The sequence below is a fragment of the Papaver somniferum genome, chromosome 11, assembly GCF_003573695.1.
Source record: "Papaver somniferum cultivar HN1 chromosome 11, ASM357369v1, whole genome shotgun sequence".
NCBI classification, from domain to species: Eukaryota; Viridiplantae; Streptophyta; class Magnoliopsida; order Ranunculales; family Papaveraceae; genus Papaver; species Papaver somniferum.
In genome coordinates, this window is record NC_039368.1 from 69,788,627 (window position 1) to 69,811,517 (window position 22,891).

The window sequence follows — 22,891 nt, forward strand, 5'->3', positions numbered from 1 at the left end:
TTTCGTCTTTTGATATATAATCAAGGTGAACATGAACCAATTGATAATCCGGTCTTATATTCCCGAAGAATAGCCTAGATAAATCAATCACCTCACAACAATGTTAATCGTATGGTAGTGAAACAAGATGTTGCAGAATTAAACAAAAATCCACCATCAACAACATGCTTGAGATAGCAACGCATGCGAGTTTGACCGAACAATGCTCCAACAATATTGGAGTTTGTCCAAACATATTGTTAAGCAAAATATTGGGTGTGGTTGTTAGACCCCCGCTTTTTCAGTTACCAACGCTAATGGTATTTGTGGAGGAAGATGTAACACCATTAGGTGTGTTGATGGCGGCAGATGATGCACTGGTGTCGGCATCCGGAAGAGTGGTACCAGGAGTATTGTCAGCGCCAGCAGCATCAGGGTTAGTTACCGATCCAAACCTAAGATCCACCATTTTTCAATTGATAAAATTGAAATAAAGATTTAGAAACTGATTTTTTGCAACCGAGATATTAATCTCCCACTGTGGTTGCCAATTTGTAGTAGGGTAAAAACTGATTCTGCTAAAAATAGTAAGTTTGGTGTGCCGATGAGAAACGAGTCTAGATCCTAAACAAATGTACTACACATGAGTACTTTAGATTCGAGAGATAAATCTGTACAATTCTGTCCTAAACCTAGAAATGATCGTTCCAGTCTTGCTTTGGTTACAAAATGAAAGAGAAGGGTTGATCTTAGAGAGGGAAGCATAGAAGGTGTTGATATCAGACAGACATATTCTGCAAGGTGTAATGGTCTATGACTTGTACCAAAGTATGAAACTTTCTTGTAATATATAATTTGTGTGTTCTCTGTGTTTTTATAGATACTTGCCTTGATCATTCCTTGAATAAATTAAAAATCTATTTATATCAAGTCATAATCGAACACCCTGATCTCGTAGGAAGTGGATCAGTTGAGATGTGGAGATCGTGTAAAAATGGTGAGAACCATATCCCTATTGTGAAGGGGAGGATGGTCGTTTTTACATCCACTACTCCTTTACTCTTGTCAATTTTCCTCCTTTCCTGACACTTTCTCACAATGGGAGTGTTGCACGCCGCATGCTGTAAACCGCCAGACCAATACCCTGATGATCATCCCCCAGTTATGTGACATGTTTGATGTCTCGAGTATTTTTTTAGAAAATATGGATCAAGTCACATGAAGAATGGAACAAATCTTGCATAGTAACTGCTAAGTGGGTCTTGTTTACAAGACCTAAACATCTCGACCAATCATGCGCAAGCTAGGAAGCAGGTGGTCATAAGTAACAAGTCAAGTCGTACGAATGAGACTTGCCGTGACTTAGTACTCGAAAAAAAACATGTAGTGCTTTTGGGTTAAATAAAAAAATTAAAAAATTAAAAAATTTATGAAATCGATATTCATAGAATACGGTTTTTAATCGATGCTTACAAGGCATCGTTTTTAAGCAAGCAACTCAGAATATTCGATGCATAAGAAGCATCGTTGTATAGATCCTGCTCGAGTTAGTCGCGGATTTCACGTTCTTAAAAGGGGTGTGACCGGCTTGAATTTATCGACCATTTGAGGAATGTACATGCAGAATGGGGATGAAGTGATCATCTCCTTTAGGAGAGGGATGGTCGGTAGTGCTCATGGCACCTCATTGGTCGGCCCAAATTACATCTAATCCAGCCAAACTAGCCGGTCAACTTGGATGGTTGAGATAATTTACGGCAGTTTAACCTAATTAAGACCCCTATGGGAAGCGTGACTAGGCCTCTTTGGGCGATAATTCGGAGCAAAGCAGGTAGGCTAGGAGCGACCTGATTGGCTGAAATATTAGATAGCCCGTAGGTAGTTGTCATGGAGATTACGTGGTCATGTTAGGAGAGAGCCAAGCTTGTTAAGTTGACCGGCCAAGTCGTGTGGTCTTGATCGTTCTGCGACTGTCTTGGACGGTCTAGATTGAATTTCTTATATAAACAAGCAACTTGACTAGCGTACTTTGGCCAATGATTTGGAACGGAGCAGTTAGGCTAGGAGCAATGTAATTGGTCGAGGCAATAGACGGGTGTCCGGTCTTCACAACAGCACCCTATTTGCCGAGTTTGTAAGGGATTATTTTAGCTAATGGAGCCGACCAAGTCGTGTGTTCGTGATCAATTTACGACTGACTTGGACAGCCAAGATCTGTTTTCTTAAGAAATATAAGCGCTTCGGCCAGCCTACTTCCACTAACAATTAAAAGTGGAGCTTGTAGCTTTGAAGCGATACGATTGGCCGATAGGAAAGAGGGGCCCGTGGACATCAATATGGAGAAAGGCCGGTGGTCCATGGAAGGCGCAAGCTATGGCAAGTCGACCGGCCAAGTGGCGTGGCCGTCCCCCTTTTGTTATTTCCCCAATTAGTCGCGGTTTCCCTTTTTCCCTATTTTCCAACTTTTGGTAGGATTTGGATCCTACTAGCTCTATTCCTAGCTTTCCTAGGTTTTTGTCTCGACCAATAAGGATCAAGATATCATGCTTGCTCCGTTTTCAGGGAAAAAACTCTAATTTTTTGTGAGTTGACACAAAATTAGGTTAAAAATTGATTTGTAGAGCTAATGAGAAATCTGTTTTGACCAAGATGTTATTTGAAAATGTTGTTATTGTCTTGATGATGGGTATATTAGAACAACTGAATGACTAATATCAGTTATTGTAGGGATGGAGTTTGAGTATATGGGTTCTAAATGACTACCAGACATCTATTTTCACTGGGTTTGTCATATTATGAAACACTACAGTAGTAAGTTTCTCGCTCACCCTTGGTTTCATTTTATCTCGGCTTTTACCTGTTATATTAGATGGGTTTATAACTTTGATATTTTGATAACAGTCTCAGTGCCAAAAGGAGCTGCAAATGGAATTTCATCAACTACAATGTCTTTATTCAAAGTGTTAGGTTAAGCTGGTGGTGGTTCCATGTAAGTATAATGTTTTCCATATTCTCAATGTGGTACAAAAACTAGTTTACACTTGTTAGCCATTTCTGAGATTATTTTGTTGTGGTTCAAAGGTCTTGTAGCTGATGGCATGAGATTACTACTTTTGGAACAAGCAGGAGGTAATAATATTGCATTAACATCTCAAATATGTCAGTATGTTAACTCTGCAACCATTTTCCCATTCTCAGTTCACCATTGTGATTACTCCATCTGAAATCTTGCAGATAAGTCATGCTTCAGTCCTGCCTAGTGCTCGGGGCTGTGTTAAGCTTGACGGAGAAAGAGTTCGCAGTAAATAAAAGTGAGTTTTTAGCTTTAAAACTCCTTAATTTTTGTTCTTAAGATGTTGATTAGTCCTTATTTCACTATGTTGAAGACTTTTTACTTGAAAGTATCCTTGCGTTGTAGAATACTTAAGTAGCGTATTCATGACAATCGAGTTTAAACATTGCAAAATACTTTCTACCTAAAATTAGATGTTTAATTTACATAAATAATAATATTCTCTTTACGTTTGCTTTGCAGGTGATAGACACATTTTTGTGTTTAATTTGATCTCAATAGTATATATTGTTGGCACTCGAGTTTGTACTAATTTTGGTGTTTTATGTGTTTGTAGGCACCTTTGGAAAATAAACATTTTTTTGGAAAATTCGGCTCGAAAAGTTGGTAAAACCCCCGGAGGACACGTGTTATTCGGACTCTCACTGTTGGATAAGGGGAACCTCAATTACTAAGGGGCACCACAGGTCACCCCAAAAGGCATCTGCTATTCGCACCCCAGTACAGGATTAGGGGGAGGTCATCTTCTCCATTTGAATTTTGTTTTTGCCGGGAAAATGGAGAACACTTCTGCAGATTTTTTTATCGAATTGTTGAACATGTTCTAGGGAGATTCAATGGCTGATTTTTGGTAGATAGTTGTGATATGGCTTATTGAACACACTGTGGGCGTTTGGTTCGACAAGAATTGGCTAGAATCAGCTAAACAATTCACGGGTTGAAAACAGGGCAGTTCGTGTATATCACGGGTTTCACGTGATTTGGAGAAGATTCAACGTGTTTTGTGCGTGCATGGAAGACCCTCACAGCCTGTTGGAGCGTGAAGGAGTTAAATATGGTAATTTGGAGGCTTGAAAACGCGTGAGAAGATGAAACAGGAAAGAAAATATTCCCAGAAATATTTTCTTTACTGCCGAGTTAAAGAGAATTATATAGATTGAATGAGCGAGATTTGATGGGTCTGTTGGCTATAAATAGGTTGCTGGGGTTGAGTAGAAAGGGTGTCGAGAGTCTGGAGGGATGAGGAGAGCCAGGGAAGAAGAAATTCGAGTTTTCCCAAACTCGGTTTCTGCTGCTGATGATGATGATGAACATGAAGAACACGAAGAACGGACCTGCACCAGCAGTCGTTGTGCTACAGTAATAACAACTCACACCTGTCGGTCGTACATCAGGCAGACTTATTTGCTACAGCGTTTGCGACACAGCTTCAGCAGTCTTATTTTGTCACTGAGGGTCGTAGTTCTCTGGTTTGTAACAAATATAATTGTTACAAACCCGGTTTATTGTATTTCTCACATTCTCATCATTTGTAAACCATTTTTTAGCCATAATAAATTATTTTGAGAGCATTTTTACTATGATGAGCTAATTCCCTCGTAACCAAGGCAGTGGAGGAATCTATTCACGCAACATAAATGGGTAACTATTTCATTTAATTATATAATTCACCTAATCGCTGCTTTTGCAGAGTTTTAAATTATTTGAATGATTGTCTTAATTATTTGTTATTCAGTTTGATATGTTATGCTTGGTTTAATCTCTTGATAATCTATGCTTAAGGTTTACAATAATGTTTGAGAATCTGTATGATTGATAGTGAATTAAAGATAAAAGAGGACTTAAGAATTGAATAGAGTTTTGAAATATTTAACATTCAATTTTGCATAATAGTGGAATCTAGTGTCTTGGTTACCTCTCGCACCCATTGTTAATATTTTTGTATATATAATTTTATTAAATCTAAAATTCCATTTCCTTCACAAGTCTGAAATGAATCCTATTTACTACAATCACAATCAAAAATCTTAATTATTTTGGCGCCGCCGAGGCGGATTTGTGCTTAGGTAGAATTTTTAGGTTTTTATTATTTTTTATTATTCCATTTGATCTTTTTACGTCCCTTTGGTTGTGTCTTTGTATTACAAGTTTGAAGTTGGATACTAAAGACCTTGGAATCAAAACTTAAAGCTAAAAGAGAAGGAAAAAAGACAAAGCAAAAAAATAAAGAAAAAAAGAGAGAAAAAAACAAAAAAGGAGAGAGAATTATTATTATTTTTTAAGAGACTTTCCATTTTTTTTGTCATTATTATTATTATTTTTTTTTCTTTTCTTTGGACTGGACTTTGGCCAATTTATTTTAACTTTAAACCCTACGGAAGGGTTATATAAAAAAAAATTTAAATATAAACTGTTTGCAGGGAAGGACGACGATTAAAATATCGTCTCGGCCCCTCGGGTTCGCACATGACATAGGAGTCGTGGCCCGAGTCGACTTCAGCGGTTCTGCGCCCGTCTGGTACGGGAGGTAAGCTTTCGAAACACCCGCGAATCCCCTGTCAGCGGGTTTATTGTATGCCTTAAGGTGAATATATGCTGAGGATTTGAATACGGTTGTTTTAATTTCCTAGTAAAGGGTAAGGCCTGGCCAAATTAAGATAAGGACTCGGATTTCATCACCGTTTCCTTCTTGTCCGCTTTAGGAAAACGAAACCAAACGCAAACCTAAGCTTAAAATTTTGACTAGAACGAGACCTATAGGGTAACGAGCTTAGTATGAAAGTCGTTCGAAAAATATTGGTTACTCTTTTAGCATACTTCGAAGTTCATGATGGTTTCTGTGAGTTGAATGCGTGATTACGCCGCCTTGTGATAGCGGTGAGGCCTTGGGTATCAAAGCTCCACTGAGCTTCCCTCGCCTCAATTCAACTTACTTTGACTCGGATTGATTCCAGAGGGGTTTGCTTAAATTGTAACGAATTCCCTTTCGAAGGATTAGAAGCTGGTCTAGAAACAATCTAAGTGGAGCCATCATGCTTGTTGTTTGCTAGATTTTATAGGTTTGATTTGGTCGAGTCAGCCTTGTTTGTGATTGTGTAGAATTCCCTTGCAATTAAGAATGTCGAACTGGTATGATAGAAGCCAATACAATGATTATCGACCTGAATTTGAATATGGACATCATCCTTTCTATGACCATGTTGGGAATAGTGGTTGGGAACGCCATCCTTTTCAAGGTTATGGTTCATACCATAGTGAGCCCAATTACTATCCACACGCGAATTGGTCTTACGAGCAAGAAAATCAGGAACATTATAGTACTAGTTACGCGTTTTTGGAAAATTACTTAAAAACTAGTCCTGATTATGATATTTCTGAACCTGTTCCTTCTCTAGAAGAGACCCAACAACGGATTAAAAGGACGTATAAACGTTTAGTTGCAATGAATAGTTTAAAAAAGAGTGTACACGGTATTCTGAGATGATAAACGAGAGTAGTGAACGTATAAGTGTTATGCTCAGTGAAATTCAGGCACGTCTAGAGGCAGAAAATGAACAGTTAGCTAATGCTGCTCGAAATGATCTAAATTTCCAAAATAGTGTTTCTAATTCTACCCTTGATATCAATAGTGAATATTTGCCTAATTTAGAGGACGAGGTTAGAATAAAAGACACTACTTATTTAGATAAGGTTCAATCATCTTCGTACTATTATGATGAGGATAGTAGTAATGAAGAATCTGAAATGTGTAGGCATAGTGATCAGGAATCTATTAATCCAATTGAGCTTTATAATGATTCTAGTTCAAATCCAAATAATTTTTATGATTATTCACCTATTCAAAAGGACGAGGATTTGATTAGGGATACCACCGTTTTAGACGATGTAGTTTTTTCCTTTTGATTACGAAGCCGATAATGCTTTAGAGGAACGGGTTTATTCCGAAAATGCTGTTTTAGAGTCTAGCGACTTAGAAACAATAGTCTTAGACGAAGAAAATGAACTCGTAGAGCTATTAAATATGAGTAAGGATGCTCGCTTGAGTATAACCTCGAAGGAGCAATTGACTATTTTCAGGATTCCAATGATCTAGAAATTAAGGAAATTGTAGCTAGTCTATCTAGAGATACCCAAAAATCTAAGTTTGGGGGTGATTATCATTCTCCTTGTGCCATACCTTTAGCTCTTACAGAGATCCCTCATTTTGGACTTGATATCTCTGCCTCGACCATTTTACAAGATTACCTTCATACTCGTTTTCCCGAACCTAATGATGTCCAGGAAGAAGTTCAGTCGTTAGAAACCCATCCTCTGGTTGATGTGGTTTGCCCAGGCTAATACCCAGATTGACTTTTTTTCCCACCAAATAGTTTTCTTCCAAATGTGGGAACGTTTATATTTCAAATGTGTCGAATATTAAGTTGTGAGACTAAACCTAAATGCTTTAGGAAATTAGAATCGACATTTGCTTAAGAGTGACCACTACTCTCATTGTGGTCAATTTTGTAAGTCAAATCTTATTGACTTAGAGGATCCTCAGTTATTTAGGTTATTTTTTGCGCTTCTAAGATCATATTTGAGTTTTTCCAGACTCTAGGACCTAATGATTCGGATCCCACCTATGAAGAAACGCAACCAATGAAAATATTTTATTTAGACCCTTTCTTAGAACCTGAACCTGAACCACAATTAGATATAAATATCTTAATCAGGAAACTAGATAAGGGCATGCTATCCTTGTTCACTTTCTTGGGTTATTGTAGTTTCCTTTGGTCAGCTCTTTTTGGTTTTGAAGACCCACAGTTATTTCGGCTGTTACTTTTTGATTCTATGAGGTGACTAATTCCTTCCGATGTCTGGCTGAAGACTTTAAACTTAGCACTTCTTGGGAGGTAACCCAATCTCATGCGACACGGTAATATCTTTCCTTAACTCTTTTGCTTCAAATGGTAACAGTTTCTCCTTGTTCATATGCTTTTAATTTTATCTTTAGAACATTGAGGACAATGTTAGATTTAAGTTTGGGGGTATGGGAGAAACTTTTTAGTTGCACTTTTGAAACTTCTAGCGTCACATGGTATCCGGTTAGCTAAGTTTACATACTGTTTCTCACCGAAAAGATAGAAATTGGAATGCTAGAGATAACAACTTATTGAGACATTAGAGAAAAAGACATTGAGATCCTTGAAATTCAGGAGAGAACTTGTTCCTTTTAGAGGGTAACCGTGATGGACCTAACCATACATGATGGAAAGGCAAGTAGGTCAGGGAAATGCCAGAAAGACAAAGCAACCTCACAATGTAGTCTTAGTTACTGGATTGCGACTCTCTCTCAGTAGAAACTTATCATCATCAACAAGCGGAGCGACATCAAAATCTATGAAGAAAGTTGAAGACGTTTTAGGTTTAGAAGCAACAATAGAAGAGAATAATTCAAAAATCAAAGTTGAAGTTATAAGAGCAAATGATATAAGTTGTTAGAATCCATGATACCAAGACATCACAAGTTGCGAAGATCCAAGTTTTGAAAGTCCTTCTCTCATGGCCATGTAAATTTTTGTCTTGTAATTTTTTGTTTTCAAAAAAAAAAATGAAAATGAAAAAAAAAAATGAAACATCATTACGTTCTTTTTGTTCAATAAGGCCATAGGGAAGAAGAAATTTATAAGTCAAGCAGAAATCGAAGAGAAGAGTTAATTGTCAAGGTTCTATGAGGTTCGAGAGTTTATCATCAACAGTTGAAGACCGAAGAAGGCGTTGTTTCTACTGAGCTGAGAGAGTCGAGAGAGTCGAAGAAAGATGCATTTTGGTTGCTTTGTTAGTCTGCTTTCAATCTGGCACAAAATCTTTCTAGCACTGGTTTAACTCATCACACGTAATTAGTCCAGCTGTGTAGCAGATGTCCCTCTCCATCTTATCCAGCTGTAAAGCAGCGGACGCATCTTACAATGTTTATCTAGCTGTGTAGCGGATATCTCTTTATCTAGCAGTGGTGTGGATGTGTCTCCCCTTTTCTTCAGTCAGCTTTAGAGCTGACACCTTTAATTTCTCTGGCATTCTACTTACTTGGAGATAGGTTGAGAATATGTATGTCTTCATAGCTCTTTGGATATTTGTGACCAATTAGGAGTAAAGGTTTTGTGGGTATACCTCTGGTAAACCCTCCGGAGACAACACTCCGCCGCTAGGGACACCTAGCGGTTTAACGGCCTGCTGCACGTGCTAAGTGTAGTCTTTTTATCTTTTCAAAAATAAATTTTGCTCGAGGACTAGAAAATAATAAGTTTGGGGGTATTTGATAGACACATTTTTGTGTTTAATTTGATCTCAATACTATATATTGTTGGCACTTGAGTTTGTACTAATTTTGGTGTTTTATGTGTTTGTAGGCACCTTTGGAAAATAAACATTTTTTGTAAAATTCGGCTCGAAAAGTTGGTAAAAGCCCCGGAGGACACGTGTTATTCGGACTCTCACTGTTGGATAAGGGGAACCTCAATTACTAAGGGGCACCCCAGCTCACCCCAAAAGGCATCTGCTATTCGCACCCCAGTACAGGATTAGGGGGAGGTCATCTTCTCCATTTGAATTTTGTTTTTGGCGGGAAAATGGAGAACACTTCTGCAGATTTTTTATCGAATTGTTGAACGTGTTCTAGGGAGATTCAATGGCTGATTTTTGGTAGATAGTTGGGATATGGCCTATTAAACACACTGTGGGCGTTTGGTTCGACCAGAATTGGCTAGAATCAGCTAAACAATTCACGGGTTGAAAACAGGGAAGTTCGTGTATATCACGGGTTTCACGTGATTTGGAGAAGATTCAACGTGTTTTGTGCGTGCATGGAAGACCCTCACAGCCTGTTGGAGCATGAAGGAGTTAAATATGGTAATTTGGAGGCTTGAAAACGCGTGAAAAGATGAAACAGGAAAGAAAATATTCCCAGAAATATTTTCTTTACTGCCGAGTTAAAGAGAATTATATGGAGTGAATGAGCGAGATTCGATGGGTCTGTTGGCTATAAATAGGTTGTTGGGTTTGAGTAGAAAGGGTGTCGAGAGTCTGGGGGGCTGAGGAGAGCCAGAGAAGAAGAAATTCGAGTTTTCCCAAACTCGGTTTATGCTGCTTCTGCTGATGGTGAACATGAAGAACACGAAGAGCGGACCTGCACCAGCAATCGTTGTGCTACAGTAATAACGACTCACACCTGTGGGTCGTACATCAGGCAGACTTATTTGCTACAGCGTTTGCGACACAGCTTCAGCAGTCTTATTTTGTCACTGAGGGTCGTAGGTCTCTGGTTTGTAACAAATATAATTGTTACAAACCCGGTTTTATTGTATTTCTCACATTCTCATCATTTTAAACCATTTTTGAGCCATAATAAATTATTTTGAGAGCATTTTTACTATGATGAGCTAATTCCATCGTAACCAAGGCAATGGAGGAAGCTATTCACGCAACATAAATGGGTAACTATTTCATTTAATTATATAATTCACCTAATCGCTGCTTTTGCAGAGTTTTAAATTATTTGAATGATTGTCTTAATTATTTGTTATTCAGTTTGATAGGTTATGCTTGGTTTAATCTCTTGATAATCTATGCTTAAGGTTTACAAATAATGTTTGAGAATCTGTATGATTGATAGTGAATTAAAGATAAAAGAGGACTTAAGAATTGAATAGAGTTTTGAAATATTTATCATTCAATTTTGCATAATAGTGGAATCTAGTGTCTTGGTTACCTCTCGCACCCATTGTTAATATTTTTGTATATATAATTTTATTAAATCTAAAATTCCATTTCCTTCACAAGTCTGAAACGAATCCTATTTACTACAATCACAATCAAAAATCTTAATCAGCAGGTTTATACTAGACTAATGATGCTCTAAAGGCTTTTATTCGCTTCTTTATTGTACATTTTAGTTTGAGGTATACGCAAATGGATCCACTAAATGTTGATTGTAGTGTCCCTTCAGTTTATCGTACATTTATTAAGGAAGCTCCTTATATGAGCGAGGTATAATTACATGGTTTAGGAAGTGGCTATTCTGCGTAGAGGTGATGTGGCTGAAGCTCTCACGGTGGACCACACAGCTCGACGAGAAGGTGAGTGTAACAGAAATCAAGGTAGTGTACGCTTTACAAAGGGTGGAGATTCACAGAGGTGGTCAGAGGGTTCATGGTATCTTTCTGTTTCAGGTAGCATTGAAGATCTCCATCTAAGGGAATAGGTATGTATTTTTGTTAACTTTAATGGGAATTTTGGTTCATTTCAATTGACTGCAAGTTTATTATAAATAGTTGATCTATGGGTTTGTTTCATATGTTGAGATTGTACAACAAACTTCACAATATTATTTTGAATATGATGTGTACTCTAGTTTTCCGAACAAAGTTTGTTGAATATTTGTAGGTGAATTAAATTGTAAGTTGAGAAGACTGTAGATGCAATAATTTGATTTAATTTAGTTGAGGATTGATTTTGAAGCTTTGAGAAATTAACATAATAAGTTAATATCTTCTTGCTACCTGCGTGAATATCTGGGCCTGGTTTTATACAACTAATTAGGCATATTTTTATTCATTTTCCATTCACTCATTTCTTTCTTTGCGTGCTGCAGGAAATCACTTCTACTGGAATTAAGAAAGGTGAGTTGTTTATAGCTGATGTTAACACTCAGCTGAAAAACAAGAATATCACGACTGATTTCAAAGTTGACACAAACTCTAGGGTAAGTGGTTCTTTTTTTAATAGTTGACTGATGTTTACTTTGTTGTAGTTGTACACATATATTAACAGTCTACAACCGAAAAAGTTCACCAATATGAATTAGTTTCTTTGTATCTTTTTCAAATATATTAATGTACATGATTTATCTTGACACTTTTAGCTCTCTTCAACTGTTTCAATCGACGATCCTGCACCTGGTCTCAAGGCAATTTTTAACTTTTTCGTTACCGATCAAAGGTATGGCAAGGTAATTGGTTTTCACTTTTCGGTTAACTTTTTTCTGTCAGTTATAGGTAGACATTGTGGAGTACTGCACAAATTAGACTGGATTTTCCTTTGTCAGTCAATGCAATTTGTCGACTCTCGGTTCATCTCATCTTATCGAATGTTGATCAAGTTCTTCTCGTTGTCTGAATTTGTTGCCACAATCGATGGGTTATTAAATCAAAAATATCTTTGCTTATTTTACCATGTATTTTTTATCTGCTAGATGCATCTGTTAACATTACTCTGATTTAGACTAGAAATTTAAAAGGTGCAGATCTTAATCCTACTCTGTTTTTGTAATCTAGTAATCTTTTGCTGGGAAGTACAATGATGTTTTGTTTTATTGTGTTTTTGATGATCGTAACATGAGGATTATGTTAGTGATTAATCACATCTCTGAGTGGTTTGGATGGTAACAACTCGAGCTTCAGTATCAACATGAGCACAACGGCATCATTACTAGCATTGGCTTGACAGCAAACCCCGTGGTCAACTTCTCTGGAGTTGTAGAAACAACCCTTCTTTCTATTGGTACTGATCTTTCTTGTGACACTGCATCCGTTAACCTCACCAAATGCAATGTTGGAGTGAGCTTCGAAAATGCTGACCTGATTGCTGCTGTCACTTTGTGAGTGTTTTCTTTTGAGCTATTTCAGAAGTAAAACTCATAGATAGCTGATATGGATGACAAACACTTTGTTTTCAGTTGTACAGTGTTTTTCTTGTTTTGATTGACAGGCTCCTTGTTTTCTTTTGTTGATGTGTGTATTTTTTTCAATGCTTCTTACTGCCACATTGACAGTCCCTTGACCAATACAGTTGTTGGTGCCGAGCTTTCCCATAGTTTCAGTACAAATGAGAACACCTTGACCATCGGTACCCAGAAAGCTTTGTTCCCATTGACTTCTATCAAGGCTAGTATCAACAACCATGGTAAGTATAACAGGGATGCAAGTGGCGCATGATGATCACGCATTACAGAGTTGCAGGCCAAGTCAGTGTGCAGCCAGGATAGCGCGACATTACATAGACTGTCAAGTGCTAAGAAAGGCATAACCTCGCAGGGCCAATGAAGTGCAAGAGTAACACTACATTGTAAATACATTTGGCTAAGTAATGAAGCTTATTGTCCGACACAATGAATCTTCATTGAGGAAAGGCAAGACAAAGCCAAAGTAGCAAGATACAACATGCAACATGCGATGTTGGCATTATGGCATATTCGTAATCCAGAGATGGCCCAGCTCAAGGAATGGATTAAGGATGCAAGATAAGTCATGAGATGACTTGTGCATTGGCCTAAGGATTGGCCAAGGCCTGGCCAATGCGAATGCAACAGTGGCGTTGCCAGATGCGACATTGTTGGCCATTGCTCAGTAAAAAGAATGCAAGTGATGCACTTAGCGTATGAAGCTAAACCAAGCAGCAGAACAAGACATGATTGGCATGACTTTACTCAGATTTTGGCATCAAAAGAGTTAAGTGCATGGCTTAAATAAATGTAGCGCTAAGATGGATGCACATTGGCTCAGGCCAAGTTGCATGTAGCGCGATATTGGATGGATGTTGGTTAAAGCTGTCAGTTACGAGAGCCATGTGCATCACACACATGCTGGAGCAAGGGAGTTGGTTGAGATAGTTATAAATCCTCTTTATAACTAAGTTTGGCATGTTCAAACCATTGAAGACAAGTGTGGATTTAATCTTCATGACAACACAAAAAGTGGCAGTTGAAAGAAGATTGGTGGTTAGGAAAACTACCTATGGACATGTGGCTATCTGTAGGATGTGAAAGCGGTTGCACACAGTTTTGGATAGTGAGTTTGTTGTATAAATAGTCCTAAGGAGTGGGAAAATCAGTAGACTTACACAAGAGAGAGTTATTCTCATGTTTGAGAGAGAGTTAGGCATTCACCAAGAGGGTGAATGACCTGTTTTTGGTCCATGTGATGGACGAGTTTAGTAATCTTCTTTAGTGCAATAAAATGGGTTTGTTGCAGTATAACTTTGTGTTTGTGATGTTGCTGATTTTGTGAGTTTGTCAATTGGTTAAGTATATGGCAGAACCTCTTATGCTTATGGGGGCATGAAGAGTTAGAGAGAAAGAAGATGAAGACTTTCGTTGCGTATTGCCTTATGAGTGAAGGCAGATGCATACTTTGATGCAAGTGTGCAAGGCTGAGTACTTGTGGGTGAAGTTGATTCACTGAACCACATAGTATTGCCGGTCATGTCCCATGAAAATTTTAGGCGATTAAATGGGCATGTGACAGCAGGTATCAGAGCTGTGTTTGGGGACACAGTTGCTGATTTTTCTCTCTTTTACTCAAGTTGGTGTCATTTGTTTGTCAAATTCAGTAGTGAATTGTTTGGGTTTCACTAGTATGGAGACTAGAAGAAGTTGGTAATGTGTGGAAATATCAATTGGAATGAACTTTGAAGCTTGAAGTAGCAACATGCCAAGAAAATTCATGGCAAAGGTGCCTGAATTCCAGCCCAAAGTGTTAGACGAACATGCAAGAATCATTGAAAACCGGGTTTTCAAGTGATTGCATGAAAAAACTCAAGAGTATGCTGACTTCTATGGTGCAAGTCAGATGTTAAAGTCCATGTTTCTCACAAGTATGCGAAGATTACGAATTTGGAATGCATATCTTTGTGGTGTTATCAGTAGCGAGTACATTACAAGTTGTAATGGGGATTTTGCGAAAATTCCTAAACTCAAAGAAGTTGTTGGACTTTGCAGTGGCAAAGAAGATGAAGAACATGTCTATGTGATAGGTTGAAGGTGTTTTCATCGTAGCCAGTTGATGGAAGATTATAGTTATCTCTCTTGAATGCGTGTACCTTGGTGGTAATGCAAAGTCTGGTAGCGGACCAGCATGTTTGTGGAAATTTTATGCCATAAAAGAAGAGTTGAATGGCCAATTCTTATCTAGCATAAATCTTATTGAAAAGATGAAGAAATAAGCACAAGTTAGGGTAAAACCGATATACCACGGTCTTGCGTTTGCAAAGAGTTCTTCGTTGATGCTAGATGTGCACAAGGAGTGTTCTTGCACCTGGTTTATGAGTGGGATCAATATTCTTGGACAAGGGTGTCCAAAGACCTGCATTTGATCATAACCACAAGAGGATATTCTTGTCAACTACAAGTCAGTATTGCTACAAAGCTGATTTTGGAGAAGGGGAAAGACAAGAGTTGCCAGTTGTGCATGGGCAGTAAAAATGAGTTCCAAGTTTGAAGAAGAATGCGGCATTCTTGCTTCATGGAACGTAGGAAGTGGCGCCTCATTTGCAAGGATTATGGCCTTGTTAAAATTGTCCAAAGTGTTTATCCACGGAAGTCATTGAGTGATATGAATTTGTTGAGCCCTATAGTGATGCTCATAATCACCAAGTTAAGTCTGTTCCAGTTGTGCAAAGGTGCACAAGTTTGTGTCAAGATTTGTGTGCTAATTGGCATAGCATGTATGCAACAGTAGCATGCGCCAAATGAGATTTGGGCATGGCCAAGATGCATGATGCGGTTGGAGATGCAATTTAGACGAATCATAGATGCATGGAAAAAGAAGGACATAGTAATGGTGATATATAAGAATGGCATGAGGTCATTTTTGAAGAAATCTTCATGAAAGCTAAAGCAACTTAATAGCATCAGTTTGAAGGAGTATTCAACTAAGTGTCAATTATATTGTACTTCGTTATGGGAGTTGCATAAGAATGTTGATAGTTGGAAGAGTGCATGTGGCAAAGTGAATTGTTACATTGTGGACAATAGGTGTTGTCCCGCTTCCTTTGTTACTTAGAAGCGGAGATGAAGTCAGTATTGCAAGGCTTGTCAGGTCTTACAAGTTGCAATCAGTGGTGCGAGTATTTGCTCAAGTTTGAGTATAGTTTCAGTTTGGGTCGAGTGGACCTTAGTGTTAGAATGAAGTCTCTCTATGTATGGTAGAAGTGAATGAGGGTATTTGAAGTGAAAGAACTTGCCTCTTTATTTCAAAGTAAAGCTAGTTCGCGTGGAAGATGCTACATAGCATATTAATCCAAAATATGCAATAGAAGACGCCGGAAGTGAAAGGAGCGAATAAAGTTAGTGGCGCAGTCGAGTTTGCTGTTGGGAGTTATGTGGAAGTGCGAAGCCATTTGGTAGCGAATGCATGGAGTAACGCAGCAAGAATGAAGATATAAGTCCATCAAGTAAATGAGTTAAGATTGACTCATAGTTATGAGGAACATGATATTGTTTTTCCGCCCATTAAAGCGTAGCAGTTTGAAAAAGCAAGTGATGCTTAAATTGTTGGTTTCAAAGGAGAGTGAAGAGGATACTGCTTTTAAAGTGACGGTGGAGAGCCCCGAGTATCCTAAGTCATGACTAATACAAAAGTCATGCATTTCAATCATGGTGTTGCGACAGTGAATGCAAAGAACAGTAAGGTGCGGGATCTTTGGCATACAAATGATGCAAGTCCAAGAAGGTGAAGTTTACAACATGATTTGGAGGCCAAATCTAATAAAGTCCCGAAGTTTGCAAAGTGCAGCAAAGGATATAGATTATGGCGCTTACCAAGAGTGGTATGGAGTCATATGGTGTATACCTTAAGGCATGGCATAATTTGGCGTAAGCGCATATGATTGAAGAATGAGGCCAAGTCTTGCATAAGTCCTGTTCTGTTGCATGGTGCAACTAAAGTCGTAAAATGAAGGCAAAAGACTATGGCATTGATCATTGTGATCAGCTGGGAAGAATCATTACTTGTGTACACTTAGGCACAAATGATTCATGCGATATTCAAGCACAATTCAGGGAATTGACAAGAAGAATTTCCAAGTTGCATTTGGGTGTTGATATGCGATTGTAGTTGAAGTTGGAGCGTAGGCAAACATGACAACAACAGTATAAGTCAGTAGGATCAGTGGCAAGGTAGTAAGATAAGTGATGGAATTTGGTACTAGGCATAAAATTCTTGTAAAGAATGAGGGCCACACAAGTTTGCTGAATTTTGAGAGTGGCTCAGAAGCGTACAAAGCCGGAGAACAAGTATATTGAGTATGCTTGGTTGCGTTAAACGAGGACGTTGAACAGATTAGGTGGGGGAGGTTTATAACAGGGATGCAAGTGGCGCATAATTATTACGTGTTACAGAGTTGCAGGCCAAGTCAGTGTGCAGCCAGGATGGCGAGACACTGCATAGACTGTCAAGTGCTAAAGATGACATAACCCCGCAGGGTCAATGAAGTGCAATAGTAGCACTACATTGTAAATACATTTGGCTAAGTAATGAAGCTTATTGTCCGACACAACGAAGCTTCATTGAAGAAAGGCAAGACAAAGCCAAAGTGGCAAGATGCAACATGCGATGTTGCCATTATGGCATATTCGTAATCCAGAGATGGCCCAGCTCAAGTAATGGATTAAGGATGAAAGATAAGTCATGAGATGCCTTATGCATTGGCCTAAGTCTTGTCCAAGGCGAATGCAGCAGTGGCATTTCCAAATGCGACATTGTTGGCCATTTCTCAGTAAAAAGAATGCAAGTGATGCACTTAATGTATGAAGCTAAACCAAGCAGCATAACAAGACATGATTGGTATGACTTTACTCAGATATTGGCATCAAAAGAGTTAAGTGCATTGCCTAAATAAATGTAGCGCTAAGATGGCTACACATTGGCTCAGGCCAAGTTGCATGTAGCGCGATGTTGGCTGGATGTTGGCCAAAGTTGTCAGTTACGAGTGGCATGTGCATCACACGCATGCTGGAGAAAGGGAGTTAGTTGAGATAGTTATAAAGAGGCTTTATAACTAAGTTTGGCATGTTCTAACCGTTCAAGAAAAGAGTGGCTTCAATCTGCATGACAACACAAAAAGTGGCAGTTCAAAAGCAGATTGACGGTTAGGAAAACTACTTATGGACATGTGGGTGTGTGTAGAATGTGGAAGGGGTTGCACACAGTTTTGGCTAGTGAGTTTGCTGTATAAATAGTCTTAAGGAGTGGGAAAATCAGTAGGCTTACATAGGAGAGAGTTAGTCTCATGTTTTAGAGAGAGTTAGGCATTCACCAAGAGGGTGAATGGCCTGTTTTTGGTTCATGTGATGGACGAGTTTTATAATCTTCTTTAGTGCAATAAAATGGGTTTGTTGCAGTATAACTTTGTGTTTGTGATGTTTCTGATTTTGTGAGTTTGTCAATTGGTTAAGTACATGGCAGAACCTCTTATGCTTATGGGGGCATGAAGAGTTAGAGAGAAAGAAGATGAAGACTTCCATTCCGTATTGCCTTATGAGTGAAGGCAGATGCATACTTTGATGCAAGTGTGCAAGTCTGAGTACTTGTGGGTGAAGTTGATTCACTGAACCACATAGTATTGCCGGTCATGTCCCATGAAAATTTTAGGCGATTAAATGGACATGTGACAGTAAGGCAAGCGCTCTTATCCAGCATGAGTGGAAGCCAAAGTCCCTTTTCGCCGTCTTAATTAACCAACTGACGGTGAGTTAGAGTAGACCATAATCTTATACTAAGTTTTCATCAACCAATCTAGTCTTTGTTATAGAGAAGCTCGGGTAATAATACTGGTTTCTTGTATGACTGTTTTACATTTTATACATTTGTTTTACTGTCACAATAGGAACTGAGAATGTGATGCTTAATATCTAATTTCTAATATGAATTGTTCAGGTATGATCATGGGTACAGTTGGGTCAACCGTCTATTAAAATCTTTAGCAGTCGCATTGGCTCTCGTTTTCCTTACTAGGTATTCATATTTTCCCTAAAGCTAATTAGGCTCAAACATTATTCTCAAACTTTATGTTTAAATGATGGAATTCAATTTAGACTGTTCGATTATATCTCCCCGAAGGATTGAGAAAGACATCCTTGAAATATAATTAATATCCATAACATGTCAGTTAAATGCATAATTATAATTTTTGGTGTTGTCTCTTAAAGATTTCATCATCATACTTCTGTTTTTGCATGTTGCCTCTTCACTTGGTGTTTACCTTGTGCTTGTACCATTCAATTTCTTGACTAATCAATATATCATCTGTGGTATCCATGGTTTTAAATCTAATTTGAAGGAAGTGACCATACCCATCACTTATATACTGGTAAGTCATACTTATCATATCTGATTTCTTTGGTTATGTACATTTATATCCCTTTATTTCTTCTATTTTTCAGAATCATAACTTACTTTTGCTACGGATACACCATTATAAGTTGGGGGGGGGGGGGGAGTTTATCATTTTGTTGTTTAATCAATTGTCTATTAGTTAATCATGTTGTTTAATCGTAGAACTGACTAGCTAGCTTGGACATATGTATTGCTTTGAACTCAGGATTTCAATCCCTTTTTGTATAATTTTATACCTAATGGATATAATGAATGAATGTTGAATTTTCAGTTTGAGTTTGAATTTGAGTTTTAGTTTTGGTTTCATTTGAATTTCAATTTGCATTCTATTTGAATTTAATTTGAGTTTCATTTGATGTTCAGTCAGATTCAGCCATTCAGGCATTTCAGCAAATTTGAATCTATTTTTTTTCTATTATAATTTATATCTATGAACGGTCTAATGTTACTGTACCTCGTTACCGTTAGAATCAGTCGATATACTGAGACCCGCGAATTCTGGTCGTACAAAAAAAAACACGCTTTATCTGCGATCCTATCAGAGACCGTCAAAAACAGGTACTTTAATTCATATATATGACCTGTCCTGACGGTCATGGAACTTTTATTTTCCACTAGTGATATTTATTACATACATTAGCGCAACACTGGTTTCGTTGCCGCAGCTTGCGCATTTCGTACCTTCATGCATATTTGGATACAAACACTTCGGGAGATTGATGCTACTCAACTAAGAGTGAGCATTAAACGTCATATTATGTCGGAATCAAGAGTTCAGCTAAGAACACAACATAGAATAGATACTTAGCAGGCTCCGCATTAGCGGATAATGCAACTAGGAGCTTAAATAAAATTCATAGAATATCGGGGATTATTGCAACATGCACCAATAGTATTCTAATAAATGTTTTATATAGAGATACTGAATTACTCAGCACATATGTAAGCAGAGAGGCACATGCACTCATCATCTTTAAATGGCTCTAATTCTTAACAGAATGAAGACACATAAATATAGGGTTTTACGGTTTTAGCCCTGAACTAAAAACCACCATCAACAGTAAGGTACTTGGGAGTCAGAAAAGGGACATGGAGTTATTGGGTAGTTTTTGGAGTCGTAGCCATACATCAATGGTAGTTCTTAGGATTTTTATTCTTTTTCTTTTATTTATTTTTTTAATGAGCAGCTAAACCCAATCTCTGGGACGACGGAGGAAGTTGCAATTCTTTTATGATTTTAGCATCGAGCTTAAATTGATTATATGATTTTGATTAATTAGCTATGTTTTTTTATTGATGGAGCATGCTTAGCCTAGGGTTTTGATGTCCCATGTTTTTGATTAACTGCTAATATTTTGAAAATCTACTTGTCTAGGCAATATTTTTAGAATCAAATTAAACATTTAAGTTGTGTAATTATTGTTATTAATTGAATCACTAATTTTGGTCAATGGTGGAATCTTAGTCTTAGCGATTCACTAATTTTAGTCTTAGTGATTCACTAATTTTGAATCACTAATTTTTTTATTAATTTAATTTTTCTTTATTTTAGTATTTAAAATTAAGTCTAAAAATCGAAAATCTTCAAAAGTCTCAACGAACCTTTTTCTACAACTATTAATATTTTATTACAGCTAGAGTATTTTTTAAACACAAAACAATATACTACTAGGAATAACCTAGACGTAGATCATAAATTGTGTTGAGGAATTTTCAATTTTCAGTTCTCATCCTATCGACTAAATTATAGCTGAGAGTTCTTTATTTCTCTGTCGTGTCCTAATGTTATGGCTGGGAAGATAAGAACTCCCACCCATATGCAGTTTCTGAAACTGCTTTTTTGCAGACCTTAATTTTTCAAAACCAATTAAATGAACATGCAAAGGCAGTGGGGTTTTCAATTCATACCTTATAGCAATTATATCAGGAGTATCACCGTCAGCTTCATCTCCTTCATTCACTACTTCATGATCTTCAGTTTCATCTTTACTTGAAGATGATTAATTTGAAATCCCTGGTTAAGGGGTTGTTTCAGATCCTTTCAGATTTTCCTTCGTCTTCACCGTCGTTGACGATGATTTTTTTTTGAAATCGATGATTAATCATCTTGAAACGGAACGGAGAAAATAAAAAGATGATGAAAACAAAAGAAAAAAAAGGAGAACAGGAGGAGAAGAGGAAGAGGTGAGCCGTTTACGATTTCAGTTCTTATTTTATTTATTTTTTAATTAGTTTAGATTAATTAGTGGAAGTGTAACTGGGGAATAAGTAAAATTTATTGAGGGTGTTTTTAAACTTTTACGTACATTTGGTCCCCACATCCATATATTAGACATTATAATCTAGTGCAGCCCCCAAAATCCAAATGGGTGCAGCCCCAATAATAAAATTGGAAAGAGTTGAAAAAAAACAAACAAAAAGATATTAGCATTTCCATTCTCTATAATCCATTGAATTCATCTCACTCCATTTCGGTGAATCCGACTCTCCTAGTCTCTCAAAAAAAGGAAAAAAGATACAAATGTTATTAGTTGGGTTGATATTTTGTTTCAGGGCCAAGTCATAGAAAAATTTCAGTCACTTTGGACGAAGCAATATCAATAAGTAAAGGAGAGAATGGTGGTTGATGGTAATAGAACTAATAAATGGAGGTGTGGGTTTTTATATATTTCTTGGTCTCTTTTTGTTTTTCTTGATAATGAGTTGAATTTTGATGTTTTGGTGTTGTGGGTTTTGCTTCAGAGAGAAAGAGATGGAAGGAGAGAATAATTTAAGAACTTTAGAATTTTTAAGAGGAAGATTACTAGCAGAAAGAGTAGCTTCAAAAGCAGCTAAACATGATGCAGAATTCATGGAAAACAAGGTTAACTTTATCCAACATTGTTTTTGCATTTTGTTTTCTTTCTCATATGATATGATAATCCCTTTTCATATTCTGACTAATTTTGAATTGTTTGGTGGGTACAGTTAAGGGAGCTAGAAAAACAACTAAGTACAGAGACTGAATTACAGACATGAAACTAAAGTTACTAATGAAAAAGATGAAATCTATGAATATTGCATCACTTGTAAAGTCATCTACTAGTTCTTCGGATCTTAGAGAACTAGAAAAGAAAAATTCTGATTCACAAATTTCTAAGCTAGTAAAATTGTAAAATGTAGTACGTCACATGACACGAGGGAATTTCTGATGGTTCAACTACAAGAGTAGGTAGAGAAAATGTTGGAAAAACGATTAATAAAAAATAATTTTTTAAAAGTTTTAATAAAAATTATAATTTATTGTTTTCTATTGTGAATGAAACTTATTTGTCCCACATTGTGAAGTTTCCAATTTTTAATAGTTTTGAGAAACAATATAAACCTTTTAGTCCCATATTGGGGAGTTTTTCTTCTTAAGTTGTTTTTGTCAATTATATAAACAAATTCACTACTTTTGTAAAATCAATGGGAAAGGGGTTGCTCTATATTTAGAGGGACCCCTAAGGGAAAAAAATATTTTATATTGTTTTCTCAAGTGTTCAAGATTTTCCTTTATGGTTTTTTTGGAGTTGTCAAGCTCAAGTTGAGCATCTACTACATATACTAGTAGTAGGTGTAGTAGGGTATTTTATCCTGGAGATATCCGTCCTGTGAGGGCTATAACATCACTCTTGAGTGTAGCCGGTCGCTCATGTCTTAAGGGAAACGT

At 37.3% G+C, this 22,891-nt stretch overlaps 1 pseudogene; it reads left to right on the forward strand.

The window, feature by feature from the left end:
* The first annotated feature begins 296 nt into the window (after positions 1–296).
* On the forward strand, positions 297–18,747 carry LOC113324527 (annotated as a pseudogene).
* Positions 18,748–22,891: the final 4,144 nt, after the last annotated feature.